Raw genomic sequence first — 21,994 nt, 5'->3', positions numbered from 1 at the left:
TTTTTAACTTCTGTCTTTATTATTTCTTCATAATTACGCCGTACGACAAAGAAAAAAGTTGTATATCTGATAGTGTGCGTGTTTGTGCTTGCGTGTTCGGGAGTGTGTGTGGTAAAAGTTGTAATGAATAGGCTGTAAACAATGGGCAAACCGAGCTAAAATACATGAATACACGCTCACTTTTATGTTCCAGCTGTATATTTTTGAGACCTAAACATCGAACATTAAAATCGATTTGCAATTACGATCGACAGAGCTCGTGCACTTGGCATGAACAAGATAGACTTTGTGTGTGTGTGTGACGGCAAGAACCTGTCTTTACAGTGGACCGCGACAATCCACCCGGACCCGCTGCTTGCAAGTAGGTATCACATTCCTGGCTAATAAAACCACACCTCATGAATTCTCCTCTACACACGACAAGACACTCAGGTCACACGTTGGTGTCAAGCTCCAAAACACAGCGAGCGACCGTTCGCATTTCATAATCCACACCTCGCGCCACCAACCCACCGTCGCCCCTCGTCCACTTCCGGTGCATCCATCACGCCAAGAAGCCCTACAATCTCGTGCAGATCATTTTACCCAAAAAGCAAGTCGTAGAAAAACGTGCAACGACATCGCTTGCACCCACAATTCTTTGCTTCCGCTGGGAAATACCCCCAGAAGATTGTATGTACCCTGGGAACCCACCCCACCTCATCTCACCCCCATCTCCGCTCCCCCCTTGCTTATGACGGAGGCCGGAGAGTGGTGTCCCATGAAACGAGATCTGGCGAGGAGGGCGCTGGGTAGTGACGGGGTTGGGGGGGATGCAGGGGATTGGGGGAATCTCCACTGTCTGGTCGCCTGATAGTAAAGATGACGGCCCGGCAAAAATACGCGACTTCGAGGTGAAAATGTGTGGGTCGTGGGGTTAGCCCTTCTTAACAAGACACATGTCGTCTATCATGTGGCTATGAGTGAATACTTCTGTATTCTTTTCTTCCCGTAATGTTCACTGTACTCTCAGTCCATCATTAGGATAATGGAAACATAAAATGTCTTGAATCACGACGAAGCTTTATGGGAGTGAACCGCTATTTTAAAACATTGTCAAACACGGGTATATTTTTGTTTGAAGATTAAGAACGGGCTTACAAAAACTTTACCAGAAGGAGAACAAACAGAAAGAAAAAGGGGACAAACAAACAACCTAGACAGAAAGACAAGAGACATAGAATGCACGTAAGGACCAGAAAGTCTTTAAAAAAAAAACAATTCAGAAAAAAAAATCCGAAAAGAGATTTTGGCCAACTCGTTTGAAAGGTGTTAGCTGACATTTTGTTTGCACCCTGGCTGCTAAGGCGCTGGTCTTGTACTCCCATGATGAATGGGGTGGAGGCCGAGGAGGGACGCGCACCCTCGGAGAGCGAGTGCCAGATTGAGTAGAATGGATCTGCCAGGCTGGCCGCATTGTCTTGTCACTCTGTCCTTCCTCAGCCACCTTCCTGGCGCCAGCCTCTGCCTGGCATATCTGCAGAGAAATAGCCATATAACCACCTCCAAAAATGCCAGAGCCTCTCTTGTCTTTGTCTTCCGTGTCTTTTAACAAGTTGGTAATGAATGAACTTAAGATGGATAAATCTCCGACTGAATGAATGAATGATCGGTTGTTAATTAAAAATTAGATGAGTTGGGATTTGCAAATAATAATTTTATTTTTATCATCAACATCCTCAAATTCCTTTACATCATTGCACTAACGGTTAAAAGATTTTCAGGAGTTTTTCTCAAAAGTTTGATTAAAGTGAAGTAGAGAAGTGGAAAAGAAATATTCCAGCATCATTAAGGATGTAAATTCTGTCAAAGCTTGTCTTAACATTATATGTTAGTTGTTTTTCGGTTATCATTGGCCACCTCGATGTTGTCATCGACCTCGGACCAAAAAGTTGTTGGCTGGACATTCTGTCTGGCCAAGGATTTCATCTACCCCGAATTGAATGGTTAGTACATGCAGAAACATTCTAAACATCGCAACAATGAGAACGATTTCCGTTTGGCCTCAGTTTCATACACGAGTCCATTGGCTTGCTTAGCAGGAAACTAGCTAAAAGCTAACCCTGACCCGTGGGAAAAAAGAGCAGATTGAAAAAAAAAAAACTATTATAAGGTGATGGAGGGAGGGAGAAACCTTTCAGACTTGAGGTGAAATTTATGTCTTCAGTAGTTCAGAGGCGCAAATTCTGTATTCTTCAGTAATAATTCTCACCTCGTGACATTGAAAGAAACAGAGAGAGGGGGGGAAATGATGAGGACTGCTGTTGGTAATGATAAATAGTCGAGGAAAGGCTGTCGTTGTTACACCCGTGAGCAAGCGATTATCGAGCGCGAGACCACAAAAGACCCTCGACATGGTTGATTGCGCAGGAAGGCGCGAAGCTGGGCATCTTCTGTGGTCCTCCCGCACACACAGCCTCCCATCTGTTCCGCCTGTAGCTCAGACTTCCCGCCTGTTCCACGGGGAGTGGCGCGAGGTTCGATCAACATCCCGTCTAATGGATCCAGAAGTAGATGTTGGTTCAAATCCCCGTGTGGGAGGGAAGGGGAGAGAGGGTGATTCGTCTCGAATGTCACCCGCTTACTACTCTCTACCCTTTCTCTCCACAACTTACAGCCCTTAACCCCCTGCCCAGTCCCTCCCTCTCTTTTTTTCACATTTCAAGCATGGCGGATACGTGGGATTGATTATGCAAAGCAGGTGTTGTGAAAACACGCATTTCCATACACTGATGAGCTTTTGAGTGGCCTATCACTAAGATCCAGGTTCCTTCTGTCGGAAAATGAAAAGAAAAAGAAATATTTCCAGCTGGAAAAGAAAAAAGAAATGTCTCCCGCTGAAAAAGAAAGATGAATAAAGGCTCTCCTGCCCAGACCGTAGCGAAGACGAGGGCCAGGTGAAAACGCGGGTGTGGGCCGAGACAGCAGCGTCTGGATTTTCACACTCGATGACAAAAGCGAGGAAAGTTGAAGCTGCACTAGCGATGACAAGATGAGACCAGCCTGGCGGGGGAGGATTCAGGCAGGCAGGCCGTGACCGCCGGGTAGGACCGGGAAGCCACTCACACCGCAGCCCCACACGGCACAAGGGAAACAACTCATATTTCTTGCCAACGCTGCAACAACCAAGGTTTTACTAATTTTTTTTTTATTTTTACTTTGGTAGTAGTCCAGTCTGCATTCTTTAATTACAAAGAGGGAAGTTCTGTAAAAAAATTAAACCAAGAAATATATATAAAAGAAATAGAAAATAAAACAAAGAAGGGAAAAAAAGAGAAAGGAGTAACAGAATTGTAAAATAACAGAGAACAGAAAAAATAATGACAGTAAACATTAATACATAATGGCAAAGTTAAGTGAGTTTGTAAGATCAGGTTAAAAATAGCAAAAAGAAAAAAGGAAAAACGAAGAAAAAAAAAAGAAAAGAAAAACAACTGTGCTTTCTCGCCTCAGGCCAGGATGAGTGATGCCTGACATTATGTATCATTGTTGGCTTGAGGCTGTCAGACTGCCGTTGATACTGAATGACAAGAACTCAAGAAATATACAGCCCACACCTGCTGTCTGACAACTCATTGTCATAATGAAAAAGTTTTTTTTTTTAACAATGCATATGTGCGCGCGGGTGTCTGTGTGAGTGCGTGCGCGGGCTTGTAAATATCTATGTACCTGTATGTGTGTGTGGATAGAATATTCAATGCAGAACTTTTTCTTCTGAGACGAAAGGAGACACCTTTATAAATGTTTAATATCAAGTTGTATATTTCTTAATGTAAAGGTAAATATGGACAGATCACAATCTATTTTTTCACATTGCTATTCCAACAACATTCCACAGTAAGTCACAAGGTAAGTATTTCACTCAGCTCTTCAGTTTCTATATTTAGACTGGTGGTTGCGTGTTTGAGTCGAATAACTATGTCTAACTGTATGAGAGAAATAATAAACCCTTTTAAAATAGTTTTTTCAACCTTTAAAAGCTTTTCTCTGTTTCTTTGTTGGAGTGAGTGAATATTTCAGTGCTTTACTTATTCTCCAGTGTGATGATTTTCTACCAGGAATAACACAGAATCTGCCAGAAACATTACCGGCGGTTATGGAAGAGACAGAACTACCTGGAGGCCTGACTTCTACTGACAGATGAACACAAGCATTCTGGTGTCGACTTCCACCTACACCCAGGGTAGATTGCTTTTCATTGCTCTTCATCGGACTCCGACACACTGGGCCCCTCGCTCGCTCGGCATCGAAGACATACACGCCGACAAAACATTATTCGCTCCTCCATCGCTCCCCCAAGACAAACAGCATAAAACACAAACATGGTGTTAGAAATACTGTCAGGGTCTTTCAGCGGTGAGTGTGCAACTCGTGTTTGTGAAATCCCTCCATCTGTTTTTGCGGATTCGGAGTTCTTTCTGCATCTTTCTAACGACTTTTGCCCCAAGTAGACTCAAGATTGTTTGTTTGGCCCGACGGTTCCCTCCTTCCCTAGAATCATGGGAAGGGGAGAGAGGTCTATATCCCCAGCCACCTCCATCCCCGACAGGTCTGGATAATAACATTTTTTTTCTTCTCTCACTCTTTCTCCTATTCACTGATCTCATTTATGTTTTCGCTAGCTCGGTCAGTCTTTTCTCTTTTTTAACTTTCATGCGCACTCACATACACACGCACATAGATAGCAACGGACGGACGAATATACGGCTTTCAAAATAAAAGCTGATACATGCACTTTCTGTTTGTTTGTTGTTGTTTTTTATTATTTTTTTAGTTTTTTTTTTTAACTCTGTTCCTCGGATTTTACGGGGTCTGTGTTTGGAAGCGAACCTCGCCACTTGCAGCAAAGGTCGGGGTGGCGAAGGAAGAATAATTATTCATTCGTTCGCTTCACCACAGCTTACCACACATGCGCGCCGGAAAATACATCGTAACATGGTCCTCTTCATGGTTCACCTCCAGTTCAAGCAAGCTTCTGAGGGATAGAAGGTATTGGCTGTTCTTTCCTTCTGTAAAACAGAAACATAAAAACAAGTATTATGCAGCCTATGTCACTGTGTCCTAGTTGCGGGCTTCCTCACCTAAGATGCTTATTCGGAAACCATTTCTAAAATTCACAACCTTAGCAGATTTAAAATAGTCTTGACTAAAACTGTATTTTAAAACTATAATGTTCATATTATTACATCTATAATATATATTATTTTTAATGAATCTGCCGAACTATTTTGCGTTGTATTTATCACTCTCCTTGTATTTTCGTGGAGGTTTTTTTTCACCCGTCTCGTCTCCTTCATCAGGATTTTGTACCTGCAGCCAGGTTTTCTTTCCACACAAAAGTTTACTTTATTACCAGTTTATAGTTGTATCATATGTTGCAAGATTGATAAACTATTATCTTACCTAGCTGACTTCATCAGTGTAAGAATATAGAAATACAAAGAGATAAAAGAGGTGATTATGTGTCATCTGAACACCATGAACCACTTTCGGAAATGAACTTCTTTGCTTGTGATTGGGTAACGAGAGTGAGGGATGAATGGATGGAGGAAGACTGTCTTCACTTTGACCTCTCCTACCCAGCCTCTACACTTATTCATCATACAAGTCAATAGGATATGTATAACAATAAACTGTTTTCACTTCTCGTCCTGAAGCATTGTCAACAAACATAACAAACCTAAAAAAGAAAACTTTCAAATGTTATCTTCACACCATTCAGAATTCCATCTTTTTTTTTTTTTAAATAGCAATAGTGAGTGTGGGAGTGCCCAGACACGACTCAATCAAGCATGGTCAACAAGCATGGTTACTCCAGACCAAAGCCCCGGGAGTCCGACACACCATGACCGAGAAGATGTCAAGCGATGGAGAAGGAGAACTTTCAACTCCGGGACCCACCAGATCCTTGCACCGACTCCTCTTCAGAGCGCCCTAGGGAACTCGCCGGCTGCTGCAAACATTTGAAAACGTCTCTTTTCGTCTCGCTTCTCGTCCCTTCTCGCTTTCTGGTGCCACTTGTCCTCGCCCGTCTCGTCTGGCCGACGACAGACGAAGTCGAAACATGGTGATTGATGTAAACACCGTGCAGCAGCTCACTCCTGCCAGACCACCCGACTGATCTCCCCTTTCCTCCCTGCCCCCCGCCGCCATTGTTCTAGCTCGCAGCTGCGCAAAGACAAGAAAGGAGAGCAAATCAGGTCTTTCGAGCAAACAGGTCATGCCGTAATGGCCGCGAATTTTGACAGGATCAAAATTAAAGCTTGCAGACAACCAACGTGTCCGGAGACAAAGAGTAATTTTCCCCGCAGGTGGATGAGAAAAGGGTGGAGGGAGGACACACAACGGAGGGGCTGTCATGGCGGAACGGATTATCGACTCAAGTGGGGTCGGGTGGGAGACGGACATAGCAGTGGTGATGGTGTGATGGTGGGGAGGAGAGGGGATCCTCCAACTGATTCGATCGATTAAACACGAACAAACTCTTCTATCCTCACCATCCACCCCGACATTCGCCGGCCACGATCAAACGGTGATTGTTGTGACGAGTTGCGGTAGTCGTGGTGGTCGGACAAACTTTAAATTTCAATACCGCAACATCTTATTTAGTAGGTAGTCATCTGGAGTCCAATGGGTGCCATGAAACTGCGAACAGATAGGTGTCTCTTCCATCTTAGCCATCGGATATGCGATTTGTATGTATGTTAGCCCGCTTGTCCACTTGTTCCACCGCTTGCCTCTTCAGTGCTGGAGTGTAGTTTTCATGAAACTCTAAATTCTCATCCTACCACTCCATCCATCTGTAACAGAACCCTCTTTGCATTTTGTGTCCCGTTAGGTTTAATTGTACAATGGAACCTGTGCCTTCAAAGATGTGTCGGCTGCTTTTGAAGTTACAAGTTAATTAACCTGTTCAGGGATACGTGATGAGTAATGAACAATGGGAAGACTGAAGTCTTTTGTGAACTTGACATCGAATTAAGAAAACAGAAATTGGTCTGAGCCTGGTATTGATTAGGAATGTCACGTGTCTAGGCAAAGCTCTTGTTGATTTTATTATTTGTTTATGTGTTTTGGTTACAGTAGTTGTCATCAGTGCTTGACAGTAATCTTGAATGTTGTTACCACCAGACTTCCACATCCACAGGGTGTGCACAGTCCTTACATGCAAGAGCGAATGCTTTACGAGTACAAATTATCTTAAAAGTCATTTTTTAAATATTGTTATTGTTGCTGATATGAATCTTAAAAACACTCTTACAACACACGGAAGGAACACAGAAATATTTTGGAAACAAGAGCACACAAACACTTCGACATACACACCCTCCCCTTTCCAAAAAAAAAAAATTCACAAAATGGACAGGCTTTAATGGCAATGAAAACTTCACAAAAAATTAATACGAGGATACACGACAAAAAGAAATGTGGACACGTGACTTAATGGATGGATGGGTGGGCTGACGAGAAGGAAAAGAAAATTCACATGGACATGAGACAGTGGCGCTCACACCAGTTCCAAACTGCAAGTGGGTGTTGCAGGAAGGGAGACAAGCCGCGGTGTCAAGACAGGTTGCTAAATACACCGCAAAAATAATGAGATCTTGAAATTCCCCATAGCCACTCTTGGGCCAACCATGAGGACGTCTGATCGAATTCCTGGTAAAGCTGTTAGACTAAAAACAATGTCTCGAGCAGGAAGACGGGGGAGCGAAAAAAATCGATGTTTTCTTAAATTCATTTTCGGACAACCAAATCGGCTTCTCCTTCGGATCCAGCCCTTGCAAGGGTTAACACGTTCCAAGTTTTCTTAATCGAGATCTTGAAGGTTTATATTTTCATGGACATCAATAATGTTTCCATCCCTTTCCTGATCACGCGTTTTCAACGAAGTTTCCCCAAAAGGTCTTTCCTTTCTTCTCCGGTTCTTCAGAACTGGACTACATCTTTGTTAAAAAAAAATTAATACAAATAGAAAAAAGAGGGCAGTATATGATCAGGATTTAAAAATTATTGACAAATATTGGACCGATGTTTGATTGTACATGTGACTTTTTTTCTATGATTTTTCCCCGAAATATTTTTAATGTCAGTAAAAATTTTCAAACGATTTGAGAAAGCGATTTTTTTGTGTGATCTACTTTTCTAAAAAAAATTTTTATCTTAAGTAAAACAAGGAAATCATTGTTTTAGCAGTTTCTGTTCGTTATTGCTATTTATAACTTGATCCCGTGACCTCGTGTCAAAGGGCAACGCGTCAATGATTGTCAGGCGGAAATGACGCAGGTGATTGACATTACTGGGAAAAAATGACACAACTGATTGACTTCACGTGGCACGTGCTCAGGCTTGTCAACGATTATTTTAGTTTGAAATGGAGACATGCAGCTACTGTGGCACGCTGGGAAAAAGCCTGGAGAGGAAATGCTTGGTTGATGGCCGTGAATAATTAAGCTTGCTGCAAGCGAGCAGCTCGTGAGCGGCTAAATGGCCTCTGAAGCTGATCACTGCATCCCAGTAATGCACGTGCTTCTGCCTGAGTACTGATGAACACCGACACCATGGCCACAGATGGCGTTCACACGGCCGACTGGACGTACAAGCACTCGACCAACGGACAAACACTAAGGTCATGGCCGAGGGTTACGATCATCCAAGATCTTCCTCACATCGTTGGCACGTGATGCGGATTCCGAGGGAAGACGATGTGGTGTAGCTTCAACGAAAAATAAAGATGCAGGCAGGAATTCTGGGAAGAATGGTGGAAAGGAAAAAGCTTGAGGGTCAGGGTTCGCGGAACCCCTTCTCAGAATCTATGGGTATTCGCTGACATCAAGACCTAAATCCACTTTGGAGGGAATGAGATAGGGAGCAGGAAAGACACGTGTGGAATGAAGACAAATGACTGGCAATGAACCCAGCGCCATCGAAGCCATCTGGTCAACACTCCCCCATCAAGACCCGCCATATTGCTTTGAACAAGGTCCTCTCCTTACTTCATCACTCTCCTTGGCGGCAAACTTCACAAGCAAACATCTAGCAAAAGATCTACGATGCCAGGAATTCTTCAAGCTGTGAAAAAAAAACTAGGTCTCCAGTTATTCTTCCCCTGCAGGAAAGAAATCCGATAAAAAGGGAATCTCTTCTTGTTGCTGTTGTTGTTGTGGCTGGTTGTTTGGTTGGTTAGTTGGTTTGAATAAAACTTTTTCTTCTTGTATCAAGTGAATGTAAACTAAACTAAATACAAAATTCTATCCACAAACTATTTAGTTGAAGAATGTTGTCAATAGAAGACCAGACTAGATGCATAAACACTCCTGTTACTCCTTCTTTCTCTTCTCCCCTGTCATTTCTTTTCCTCTCTCTCACTCAAACAAAGGCACCCACTAAAATTCAAAGAAACAGTTATCGAGTGTGACATAAAAATACTCTTGTTGTAATGACAACAACATAGTGATAATAATAATCAATGATTGCTGTCCGACACACCTCTAGAGATGTCTTTGAAAGGTGAGACCGACATACACGCCGATAAACATGCCAGGGGAGGAACCCGGGGGTCGGTAGTCAGAAACAGGTAAACTCATTTAAAAGCAAATAAGATTTCTCAGGCCGTAAATTTTCACTTGCTGTTGGGTTTCTCAAGCCAGCTCTTCGAGAAAATAGTCTGTTTTCACCTTGTAAGCCCGCTTGTGTGTGCGTGTGTGTGTGAGAGAGAGAGAAAGTGAGAGTGTGTGTGTGTTTTGCATGCTTGTTGTGAGTGTGTCCGCGAACAGGTAGTCATGTTCATGCGACTGAACCTTTGGGTATAAATGTCTGGAAATTCCAGCACTTATTGACTAGTGTAACTTGTAATTACTAAGTCTGGAAGTTGTTCAGACATACTTCTGGGGTGGAGTAAGGTTAACCTTAACTGTGCAAATGTTCACTTTTTGTTTCTTTAAATACTTGTTTACTATATATATGTAATGGTTTGTAGTCAAGCGAGAAGCGACTCAAGAGGCGTTGTCATTCAGACTCCATCCTCCTCTCAGATGCAGGGAACTCACCGCCCTATTTCACCCGCCCACACTCATACTAACTTTGATATCTGACAAAAATCCGACAGTGAATGATCGGGTAGCTGATGACTTCCTGCACCCGCTACGATGCTCGCAGATACATCCACATGCCTACCCGTGATACCCGGTATTCTTAATGTGTGGAGTCCCTGGTCCCTTTTCTGTGTTTGTTGGTTTCCGCCTTCCTCCATTCTGTCCCACTCCTGGCCTGCAGTACCATGCAGCGCACCACGTGCCCAGTGGCGGCCAATTACCCAGGGCGACTGCACGACGCATGCGCGCGCAACCACGCTTTTGTTTTTCGCACGTGCACGGTGGAGCGTCCTCCCACTGTGTGTCCACCCCATGGGAGAGAGCGCGGCACCAAAGGGCGATTACTGAGGAGAACTGCAGCCTGGATAATTAAATCCGGAGTCTTCTCCGTCAACCTACCACAACGGCAAAGGGACGTGATCTGAAATTGTCATTCGCAGTTACCCCGCTTTACTGCTGTGCTCATTTGGGCCAAAAAACCACGTATAGCTAACATGGCGGCCGCCACGGGAGGCGAGGATGATTTTTTGGGGGGTGGGTTGTTTCAGGGTGAGATTAGAAGCGGTCTATTGGTAAAATGATAGATGTTTTAATCAGAAGTGGAAGCAGGAGGACATGACAATCCAACGAAGAAGCGGGAGGATTAGGGTTTGATTACAAGGCCAACTAAGTAATGAAAATGTTTATGAGCAAAAAAAAAAAAAAAAATAAAAAAACAACAACAAACCATGTCTACAGGTATAATTCCTGTGTATGCTGTAGAGTTCTTGTTGATCCATTTTGAAAACTCAACGCATCATCCCACATACAAATAATGAAAAGAATCACTATTGCGCACTCATGATCATACCCAAGCGGACATTAACACCCATACAGACACATTCTCATAGACATTCACATCAAGTGAGTCAAGATCAATGTGTACCTAGAATTCCTCCAAGACTTATCTATGGCTTCAAATAGAGCGGGAGGGGTTCATACCCGAGGAAGAACTGCACTTGACAAACTCCAGCCACTCCGACCGAGACATACTTTTGCGACAAGTTGGACTTCAAGTGGAAGCAAGTCTTCTGGAAGTAGTGTTGGATCCCTCAAGAGCGAGCGTATGAAGAGTTGTCAGAAATTTCTCAATTTTCTGTCTCTGATTGTTAACACATTATAGTGCGTCTGCCATTTGCTGGTGTTTGCTTGAACCTTGAGTGCATTACCACCCGGAATTCTTGGATGAGACTGGTCCTGGGTGACGATACTCAACTCCTCGGCATCACAAGATGTCTGACCTGATTCAAACACATCTGAGCTTATTTATCTTTGACTTCTGCAAAACCTTTCTCTGCTTATGGTGCAAGACTTCAAACAAATTGTCGAATCATGATCTTTTCTGATGATGTACGGATTCAGACCATCATCAACAGCTGTTTTCAACAAGACAATGGCACTCTAATCCTTAAAGTATTAAAAGTTTGCATTATGAGATGAACTTAAAATAACAAGAATAATACAAAAATTCACGATCTCTCTCAAGTTTGGGATTGGTTTTTTTTGTTTTTTTTTTTTTTTTTTTTTTTTTTTTCTTTTGTCTTTGTTTTTAAAAAGGGGGTAAAAGCACTGTGAAGAAATGTCAGCGAAACAAGAGAAGGTAAGAAAGTAAGATGACAGTAAGTTTTGTATGGCTGTCTCTTTCGGCAAATTTATGGAAAAATTGACCAGTAGATTAAATATCTAAACTGCATTGGTTCGTTAATGAAAACACGACCGGAGGCAGCCCACTGGAGGCTGCTGATCAAGTCGCGATGGCGGCCAGATATTCATTTCCATCCGCCGCGGGTGTAGAAGTGAACACCACCAACACCGCCTCTCGAGGCCCGTTTGCACTGGGGATGAATAACTCCAGGAAGCAAAGCACTCTCTGCCCCTTGGTCTGTGGCATCCACAACAAGAACCAAACCTGATTCTTTCGAGTTTAGCTTGCACTCGTCGAAGTAAGTTTATCGGCGATCTTCGTTGTCTGGCAGCTTGACTCCATGATCAGGGTTAACGGACCTGTTGGCATTTTCTCTGAATTTTTAAACATCCGTTTGTGTCAGTTCCTTTCTGCATTTCCAGAGGGATGCTTGATTTTGCATGCATGAGACGGTTAAGAAAACACATTTGTTACAAGCATTGATTACTCTTACAAAAGTTGTCAGTGAACGGGTCAGTGAGTTACAAAAGTTAGCAGACCAGACGACCTGAGCTAAGTCTCACATCTCAGAGAGATTAGTAAGTATCAGACGCTAGTAAGCCAAGTAGACATAAAAGGCAATAAACCACATAGATAAACTTTGTTTTCACTTACAAGCCCATTAGAGTGGATAAGAGAGTCACATGAGATGTTTCAAACCACGAAGAAAAGACATGAGCTACTGAATCACTATTAAGAGTACATGGGTTAAAGAGCCAACCGGGGTCTAGTTATGTTAGTGAGACCAAGCAGTTTCCCCAAGGCAAAATAGGGAACTCAACGAGAAGTGCCTTGTTTCCGAAATTACAAAACAATGTCCAGGTCCCAGTGACACTAATTCCTATAAAACATATATAAGTACGTGGTGTTAGTTGTGAGACATAAAACTGCAGATAATGTGGATGACCAACACCTAGTTTGTTGATGATGATGGCGATGCGCTTTCTTCATGCTGAGACAAGAGGTGGAGAAGTACAATTACCATACTAATCAAACGAAAAAGCGACCCCTTGAGGACACTGCGGGAGGTGGAGAAGGACGAGTGGTGAACAGAAAAAGATGAGATCAAAGGCCCGCCGCCTCACGAGGGGTGTGCTATTACAAACTACTCATCGAAAATTAAATTCACAAGACTCCTTAGTTTGGGGCGTGTGAAGAAAACGAACAGTTTGGGTGAACACGTGAGGCTGTGAACAAATTTAAAAAAATGAACTGGCTGGTTAAGCGGCGACAAGGGAAACAAAGAGCATCCGAAACAAATCCACCCGTAAGCTCCGACTGGCAAACAGAGAGGAAGAAACAGAATCTATCAGTGTCCACAGTGTCTGGAAAACCTCCCTGGCCAGCCTCCCTGCTGTCTCCAGCCATCGAGCTCTAACAAGCGATTCTTCTGCTGAAAACGAATAAGTAATGGTCTCTGGTCCGCCTGAATCTTCGAGAAGAAAACGACAGCAACTTCTCCGGTTAATAAAAAAAGGGGAAGAAAATGGTGAGTGATGTTTGTAACCCTCGGAGTCTGTCTTCGTGATGATGTTCGACACTGTTGACCCTTTATTATAATTCTTCCGTCAAGACTATCATTTTTCCTCCTTTTGTCCCCATCAACCCATTGCCCCTGCACAGTTAGCCTGGATCCAAATCTTTCTCATCATCATCATCATCATCATCATCATCATCATCATCATCATCATCATCATCATCATTTCAATCAACTCGTTTATTTATTTCATATCGTTTCCCTTCCAACATGCTACCTCAGTCGCAGACTCGATGTCCGGCTCCAGCCATCAGCCAACCAGCTTCCAAGATGGCCGACCTCAACTGTTCTTGGTTACGTACAGCTCTTTGAAGAACATCACCTACCTACCCGTGTGAGTGCATGAGGATGGTTCTGAACTCATTTTCTTACACACTAGGACAGACGGACACCGGCCAATCAATGCACAGATCGATGGCCTCCAAGCAGGCCCGGCCTGCCCCTCCTCGTCATCAAACTTAGCTTTCCTTCTTACAACCAGTTATCTCCCCCCGAGTGGTCCAACGAGAACTTGAAACGCTCCTCCGTGCCGTGGTCAGTGCACGCGCGCCGCAATCCTCCGCAGATTAAAGGCGCGAGACCGGCGAGGGGATTAGCTTTAAAGAAGGAGAACTTTGTCCTACAAGTCTTCCTAGGTAAACGTTTTGCCGGCATTTACATTGATAAGTAGATTATGGATGGTGAGTGGCACGCCTGGACTTGGGAAAAAACATGAACAGCTTTCATGCACAGATGTTGAAAACGGTTGTGATTGGGGGTGATGGGGATGATGGAGTCATTGGTGAATAAGGATGTGATTCCGTTCAGTCGAAACTAGCCATGAACACACCGAGGATTCAAGAATTTAGAATTCTCTCTATGCAAAGCTGCTTGTTTATTTGATTATTGAAAGTTTATCCGTTTCTCTTTCCCTTTCTCTCTATCACACACAAACACACATACAATGCACATGCACACACTTAGTTTTACAAACACTGAGAAAGAAAATAGGAAAAAATGAGAGAGAAAATAACATTTCTTTATTGACGAGGTTTGTCAAAAAAGTAAAGGATGCTTTTTTTTTCATCTAGCCCTCGCTCTTTACAGGGAAATATTTTAATAGGTTTCTAACATGACATCAACAGAGAGTGGATGAGAAAATCTGTTCAAAATTAATAGTTATTAAGTTATTAATATCTACATAATGGTCCTGAGGTCACCAAATATTTCTACGGCTCCATCTCTTTAAACCATCATGCAAGTTCATTGCACATCTTGGTGCGAGGCTGAGGACAAAACAGGGGTGAGAGGTCTCAGCATTTGATCATAGGTCTTGGTACAAGCCTTTTGAGTCATTCCTGTTGGAAGCAGGTCAGAGTTCATCTGCCGGAGATGAAGAGGGTGGCCATGTCTGGGCACGCTCCTTGACTCTTCCAGACTTCACATTTAAAGAGGTGGAATGAAGAAGTTACGCTTGAAAGATATTTACATATTTTTATTTTTAAAAATGGTAAAGAGAGTTTAGTAGACAGTTCACCTGTAAGTATCTGACTTTTCAAAAGGGAAAAAGCAGGGACAGAGAGAGATTTGCTTGAAATGATGAGCCAGCATAATATTTACGACAAGAGAAGAGTATAATCTACCTGAGCAGGTGCGAAATTTACGACCAGCCCTGTTCGTGCTAACAGCTTTACAGTCAGATAAGCGACGACAGGTTAAAAATAATTAAAACCAAACCAACCTAACACCAGCAAGAAACACGCCAACGCTCCGTAGTTGAATAATGCTGCGGACGCGGTAGTACGTCAGCCACGTGACGACAACGTTTCAACGTGGCGTCCATCTTGTTTTACGGCTGGCAGTGAGACAACAGAGCAGTTCTGCTCGCACGGCTTGTCCGATCTGTCCGATAACACAGTGCAGGCGGCATTGGTGAGCGTGCTTCCCTTCTGACTGCTCTCACGCGCGTGTGCACTCGCCAGGTGGAGATGGATGTCGCTTGCCGCTCGCGGTGCCGCCTGCCGCTCATCTACCGCTCGCGGTACCGCCTTCCGCCTCTCGCGTGGCTTGGGACCATGCAGCACCCATGCGACCGTTTGTGGTACCATAATGATCAATAACTCGTATTGTATTGTTCATCCAGTGTGAGGACAGGTGAGCGCCGGATAAATGCACACCTGGCTACATGACTGAAGGATGGCGGGAAGGAGGGACTGGGAGGGAAGATGAGCGGGTATTGAACCTGTGTCTGCAAACTTTGACATTTATGTGAGTGTGAATGTTATAACACTAGGTATTCCATTTACATAATACTCTGACTTCCGAGCGCGTTTTTTTAAAAAGAAAATTTTAAAGATGCTCAACACTCACCTGTACGCAGGTGTGTACAGTGCAAAGTGGGATGAAGCGAAAACTAAACAAGACAAAGAAAGGTACAGGTATGGCTCAAGGGGGTGTGAAAGATAAATTAACAAAGAATACAGAGAAAAAAAATTAGTAAAAAGTAAACAAAGAGCCACAACTCCTGCCTATCAAACGACCTGACAACAGAAAGTTACAAAAGTCGTGAGCGAGGAAGTTTTCACAAACGATGCGAAACTGAAAAGACTTATAAACCAATCAGAGCCTGCCACACAACAGTCCTACCAACACTAAAGTATGTCACATCAAGCCACACCTCACGATGTTGTATTGTCTTGACATCAATGCTATCATGTAATCAAGTTTCACGACTCATTTCCTGCTCCTAACTGTGCGTGCAGGGGAGGGAGAGATGAGAGAGGGAGGAGTGAGGGCGGTGTGAGAAAAGAGAGAGAGAGGACAGTGAAGGAGAGAATGAGAAAGACTGGTGGAGGGTGCAGTGAGGAAAGATAATTACGGACCACCAGCATCCAGGGTCCCACGTACGAGTCTGTTGTAGCGAAGACAGACAAGTTGCAGGCCGCTCCTGTCGTCTTTGAAGTCAGCGCCAGAGCCTGAGTACAATGAAGCTGAGCAAGGCGCACAAAAAAAAAAAAAACGACATGAGTGCAGCAATTAGGAGAGGGGTTGCCTAGGCAACCTGGTTGAAATAAGTGAAGGTCAAGTTTTTCTAAAAAAAATTTTTTTTTAAAATTTTTGTGGTCATAAACTAGTCATTGTTTTTGTTTTTTGTTATTGTTTTGTTTATTTGTTTGTTTGTTTATTTTGGGAAGAGGGAGAGTAAGAGTGAATGAAAAAGGCCAAACACATTGCTAGTCCATGTTTCTGCAATACTGAAAAGATTTAATATAAATAGTTAAAAAATAAAAACAAAATCTTAAGTCTTGGTTGTCGGGACATTTCTGGAAAAAAGAAAACAGTAATCCCACGATTTCTTCCATTTCATGCTGAGAAGGTGGGAGTGAATTGTATTTTACTGACCATTCCGGTGAATCTGGCAACACTTTCCTCTCAACTTCCCACAAAGTCATTCTTTGTATCTTTAGCTCGTCTGTGCCTGGCGTCCTGCAAGTCATAATTTGTCTAGCTAAGTCGACCCACCTCTCTCCTCTCCTTCCACGAGACATAAATTGTAGAGAGAGAAGTGCAGCAGAGATTTCAGGGAAGAGGGTAATGATGTACAGGAATCCAGCGACCTGTAAGTTTTTCTCTGATGTTTGAGGGTGAAAGATGTATAAGGCTAGGTCCAAACATGCACATCTGTATTGTTGTTTCAGTGACAGAGATGAGGGAACTACTTCCTCCACTTCCAGTAAAAGGTCTCTGGTTAGTTCTATGGTTGTTTGTTTGTTTGTTTGTTTGTTTGTTTGTTTGTTTGTTTGTATGTTTGTTTGTTTGTTAGGTTGGTTGGTTGTTGGTTGGTTGGTTGGTTGGTTGGTTGGTTGGTTGTTATCTCGCTCACCAAATAAATGCAAGATTTTATAGCCGATGGCTTTTAGTCTTCGCTTCTGATGGTTGGACATCTGGTTTCGTCAGGTAAAATTCCTGTTTTCTCCTTGTAAAATACTCGTGCTAGTCCAGGACCCAGTAGTGAGAAAAGATGGTTACAGTGAACTGTCAGTGCGATGGTCTTCATGTCCCTGTGCAGTTATGCTCGTAAGATCACATTCCAGCTGCACTCAACCATAAACTTCCCTAGCTCCGACTCCGGATTTTTCCCCAAACTATACATGTATAGCTCTTCAATATTCGTTTTTTTTTGCAATTTGTGTTCCAGGAGATTCCCTTTATTGTGGAACTCGTGGTCAGATCGCACTAGGGCTCAGTTTTATCGTCCGGGAAATTCCCAAATTTAAATTTAAAAGAAAAAAATGAGGATAGCGACAATGGCAATCTCCAGAAGCCTCCCTCTCCTCCCACCACAGCCCTCTGCATCTCCTCATGATAGCTTCTCGCTTCTCCAACTCGACCCGGGCCTGGCGGTGCAATTTGGAGAGAACGAGACATCAGAAACATCGATTGACAAGCAGAATTTGAAAAGCTCTTTAGAATTTAGAAAGAAAGAAAAAAGCAGTAAGGGGCGAAATAAGAACACATCAATACTGTTAGCCATAATAATATTTTTATGAACTCACGAAAAATGCGCTTGATGGCATATTCTGTCACTTTTCAAATCTCCGTATTCTGAAGGCGCCGCAAACGGTTGGAAGAGAAAAACTGTCAAATGAAAATGGAATGGACAACAACAACAAATAAAAAAAAGGAAGTTTTCGCGGACATTAACTGCTTTGCCAGAACACCATAGTAATTCTTTCTTTTCTCTCTTCATTTTTTTGAACACATTTTTTTTGAAATACTTCCTTAGGGAAAACATTTTGTGAGGAACGTTTTATGCGTTCTTTTTTGCGCATGCGCTCTTCAATTTTTCATGCAATTCAGTGTCGTCTGCAATGATCTGTCTGAAAGGCAGAAGTATTTGTGTCGTCTTGCAAACTTCACAACTCACAACAGAGTTCCTTCACGAGCGTGGACATTTTTTTATAATCTTCCATCCATCGGGTATATGTCACGGAGAAAAAATATTGCTGCTTACGTATCCATCTTAAATAATATGAAGGTTGCTTTAGAAAATTATTTTAGAATTTTCGCAGTTGTAAGATATTTTGCTCATTTCCTGTACAAAATGAAAGGGTAGGAATGAAATCGTTTAAGAATTGATTAGCTTTCATTGTTATCTTGTTTTTCTTTCCTCACTCATTCAAAACTTTGACGGAGAGAATGTCTTTTGTGTGTCAGAGAAAGAGAGGCCGAGTTTCTTTCTCTGTCACTCCACACTCTTTCTTTCTCTGTCTCTCACATTCTCACCCTTTTTTCTCTTTTTCTCTTTTTTTCTCAGTCCTGTTTCTTACTGTTTAGCTTTCTTTTCTTGGCCTTCTCACCAACGAAAAGATGGGAGACAGGGGTTAAGAATGTTGTGGTGAGGCTGCGGCATACTTATCGTGCGAGCTCCGAGGAAAGAAAACACAGACAGCCCGGTACTTCATTCGAGGATTGGACGAGGCAGGCAGTGAGTTAAGGGCAGTGAAAAAAAGCTTTCACCAACACAGCAAGGGGGAGAGAATGCATACAAAAGAAACCGGAAGTCGTGCTTGCGCAAAGTCTCGCCAGACTGACGAGATGTAGGTCATAGGTGGCGCTCTCGACTCATGCAGACTGGACTCGAGTTGCTTTTCTCTTCCAGTCTCATCGTTGACAAAGATTACATCTTTTGCGAACACATTGAAGACAGAAACATTGAAAAAGACTTCAAATGCTCATCTTAACAGTTGTCTCCCTTCTCCCCTTTGTTTCTAGTGTTACAACGTGAACCAAACTCAAAACATTTACATCTTGTGTGTATGTAATGAGTATTTCTCTCGAGAATAATGTTGATTGTCGAGGAACTAGTTTTGTGTTCCCGTGAAAAGTTGTGAAGTTTTCTGAAACTAAATCAACACTTTAAAAGTTAAGATTTGCTGCTTAAAATTTATAAAATATTTTCTGTCTTGAAATAATCAAACAAAACTGAAGGAAAGAAAGAATGTGGAGCTATCCATCTATACGGGAGGTTGATGGCGTCTGATGAAGGCGAGGTTAACAGGATGACAGAGCCTGGGGAGGAAAAGGAGAGACAAGATACAAGAGAAAATGGGGGCAGCCGAGGGGTTAATGTGAAAGTGCAAACAGCGGAAGAATGTGTGTGGATGACGTCACCGGCAGAAAACTTCGGTCTTCCGCCCGCAACCTTGGGAACATTTGAGGCCTTCCTGTCTTTAATGATGTTATCTTTCAATTAACCTTTGTGCTCAGTTTGCGTCCGCTTAAGTGACAATGATGCTTTTGGGGGCATCGAGCATGCGCAGAGAGTGGACGGCAGGACATGCAGGAAACAAACTTGTGGTGGGACTGTCATGGCTGACTTGGCTGGAGGAGCGATTGGGGAGTGTTGTGTTGTGTGAGTGAGCGTACTTGCGTGCATATTTTATTTATTTTTTGATTTATGGTAGTCGGCAACTTTATCACTTATTAAATCTCGTAGACAGACATCACAATGGTCTTCAGTATGACTGGGTAAGACTTACCGCAAGATACTACCTAGAGTTTCAGCCATTAGCAGCTCATTTTCGGGGTACAAAATGTGAGAAATCATGTCCAGAAACCTTGGGTCTCCACGAGGTCTTCGAGTGCTCCCAGTAGTTGTGTGAGTCTCCAAATGCCCGGAGTCCCTGAGACGATGTTGAGTTGTCAGGATGTCTGGGAATCAGGCCAGGACATCTGAGTCATGCCAAGATGTCTGAATCATGCCAAAAAGTTGCTCGTAGGCTCATTGTCTCGTCCGTCAGAAAGTGAAGGAAAGGTATTTTAGAATAGCAGAGCTCATTCACGCCTCCTCCCACACAGAGAGATGTGAAAAAAAAACCACTTCAGGTAATACAATTGTTTCATTTTAATTGGAGACATTCTAGCATGTCTGCTCCAACCATCCTTTCTTCCTTTTCTTTCTCTCTCTCTCTCCGATATTTTCTCGCTCTTTCCTCACTATCTCTATTTCTCTTATGCTTTCCCTTTCTCGTGTCTCTCTCTGTATATTGAGTCCCCCACCCCACCCCAACATTAACATGCAACGTGTGTCTGAAATGAAAAACGCAAGACGATGAGTTCTCAATACCCGACACTCAGCAAAGTCTGACTGCATCAGCGTTACCAATTCCACAAACTGCGTTACCTCGCTCTTACTCTTCACCACTTTATCAGCCATTGTACACATCCTCATGGCTTCAGTGCCGTAGCCACTGTCACGTGACTACCGCCTGGACGACACTTCTCGAGGGCGATGGCGGGCGACAGACGTTGTCCGCAATCCAGCTTCTCTCTCTTGTCGATGACCAGGTCATCTTATTGCACTGATGGATGAGGTCGAGTCGGGAGGAGGGAGATGGAGGTTACCTGTCCACTTCTGTCCTGTACCACAGACTCTCTTTTACTGGTTAATTAGTGTCTATGTCTTGACATACCCTGGGCCAGCCCTCGTGTAGTATTACAAACAGCAGTCGCGATCACTTTTGGATGTTGTTTATGACGAGGCTGCACGTGAATGTCGGGAAGATGATCTGAACTGAGTACCGCCGTGTACACGATAGGTTCTGTGGGACTCGGTAGCTATTTGCCAGAGTTGGACACACACAGAGGACAGGACACAAACACACGGGACTAATCAACTTTCAAGTTGATTCCAGCTTTGACATGAATCTGAGACCAGGTGCACAAGTGACCAACGAAAACCACCAACAGCGTCTGCTTCCCCAACCCTCCCATAGCGGGTGAATTCAGTTGACCCCCTCCAAGTACTCTTACATTTGTTTACTAACTATCAATTTACCTTCCGGAAGGGTTAGGGTTAGAGGATCATCGATTTCCATTGCGAAAATCAATGTACAATATATCGAACTAATTTGTAAACAAAAATAGTTGTGAATGTTTTAGGAAAAGGTTTTAATTGCATGATTGTAATAGTAATGCATTTTATTTTGTATTTTTGTTGAATTTATTTTTATCCCCTGCTCTCTCCTTGTCCTTTTTGCACTCGAGTTCTGTCTCTCCTGGAAGGATGCCTTGGTACGTATTCTTTTGTCTGTTTAGTGGAGGAAAATAAATTAGTCCTATCTCCTGGCGTCGGTGACACCATGTGACAAGGACGACAACCTCTCTCACGCCAGTCGTCTCCCTTTCGCTTATCTCTTCCTCGCTGTAGTCAGGGTGGAAGCTGTTCAGCATGATCCCAAGATGCACGATGCCAGCATTTTGACGATCAGAAGGTGAAAACAAGTTGGATGACACCCTCGACAAGAATACATGGCATCCTCCTGGTGCCCCCTCAGACCTGTATGTTAGTTACGATTGTAAGTAAGCGACTGTTTTGCATCCCGACACTTTGATCAGAAACGATTCAAACCGTCAGTATCGATCATCTTGCTGTCTCCCTTACTTTTTTCCTTTAATGGAATATTTTTTTCTTTCAAGAATGAATTGAGACCCTAGGAGATGGGGGAAAAGGTCTAGTCTTGTCTCGACAAAAGCAATACAGCAGCACAAAGCACCCAACGATTATTAACCGACAGAATTTGAACAAAGACACGTGTGAAATTTTTTTGTGTTGCGATG

The 21,994-nt window shown here is 43.2% G+C and overlaps 1 long non-coding RNA gene across 1 annotated transcript; it reads left to right on the top strand.

Annotated features, from left to right (window-relative positions):
- Window positions 1–2,170: 2,170 nt before the first annotated feature.
- Window positions 2,171–8,109, top strand: LOC112558280. The gene is made up of 3 exons (XR_003098121.1): window positions 2,171–3,169; window positions 4,098–5,028; window positions 5,790–8,109. It is a non-coding gene; the product is annotated as an uncharacterized LOC112558280 (long non-coding RNA).
- The last annotated feature ends 13,885 nt before the right edge of the window (window positions 8,110–21,994 follow it).

Source organism: Pomacea canaliculata, linkage group LG2 (assembly GCF_003073045.1).
Source record: "Pomacea canaliculata isolate SZHN2017 linkage group LG2, ASM307304v1, whole genome shotgun sequence".
NCBI lineage: Eukaryota > Metazoa > Mollusca > Gastropoda > Architaenioglossa > Ampullariidae > Pomacea > Pomacea canaliculata.
The sequence above is the reverse complement of the archived record's forward strand: the minus strand, read 5'-3'. Positions and strand labels throughout refer to the sequence as shown.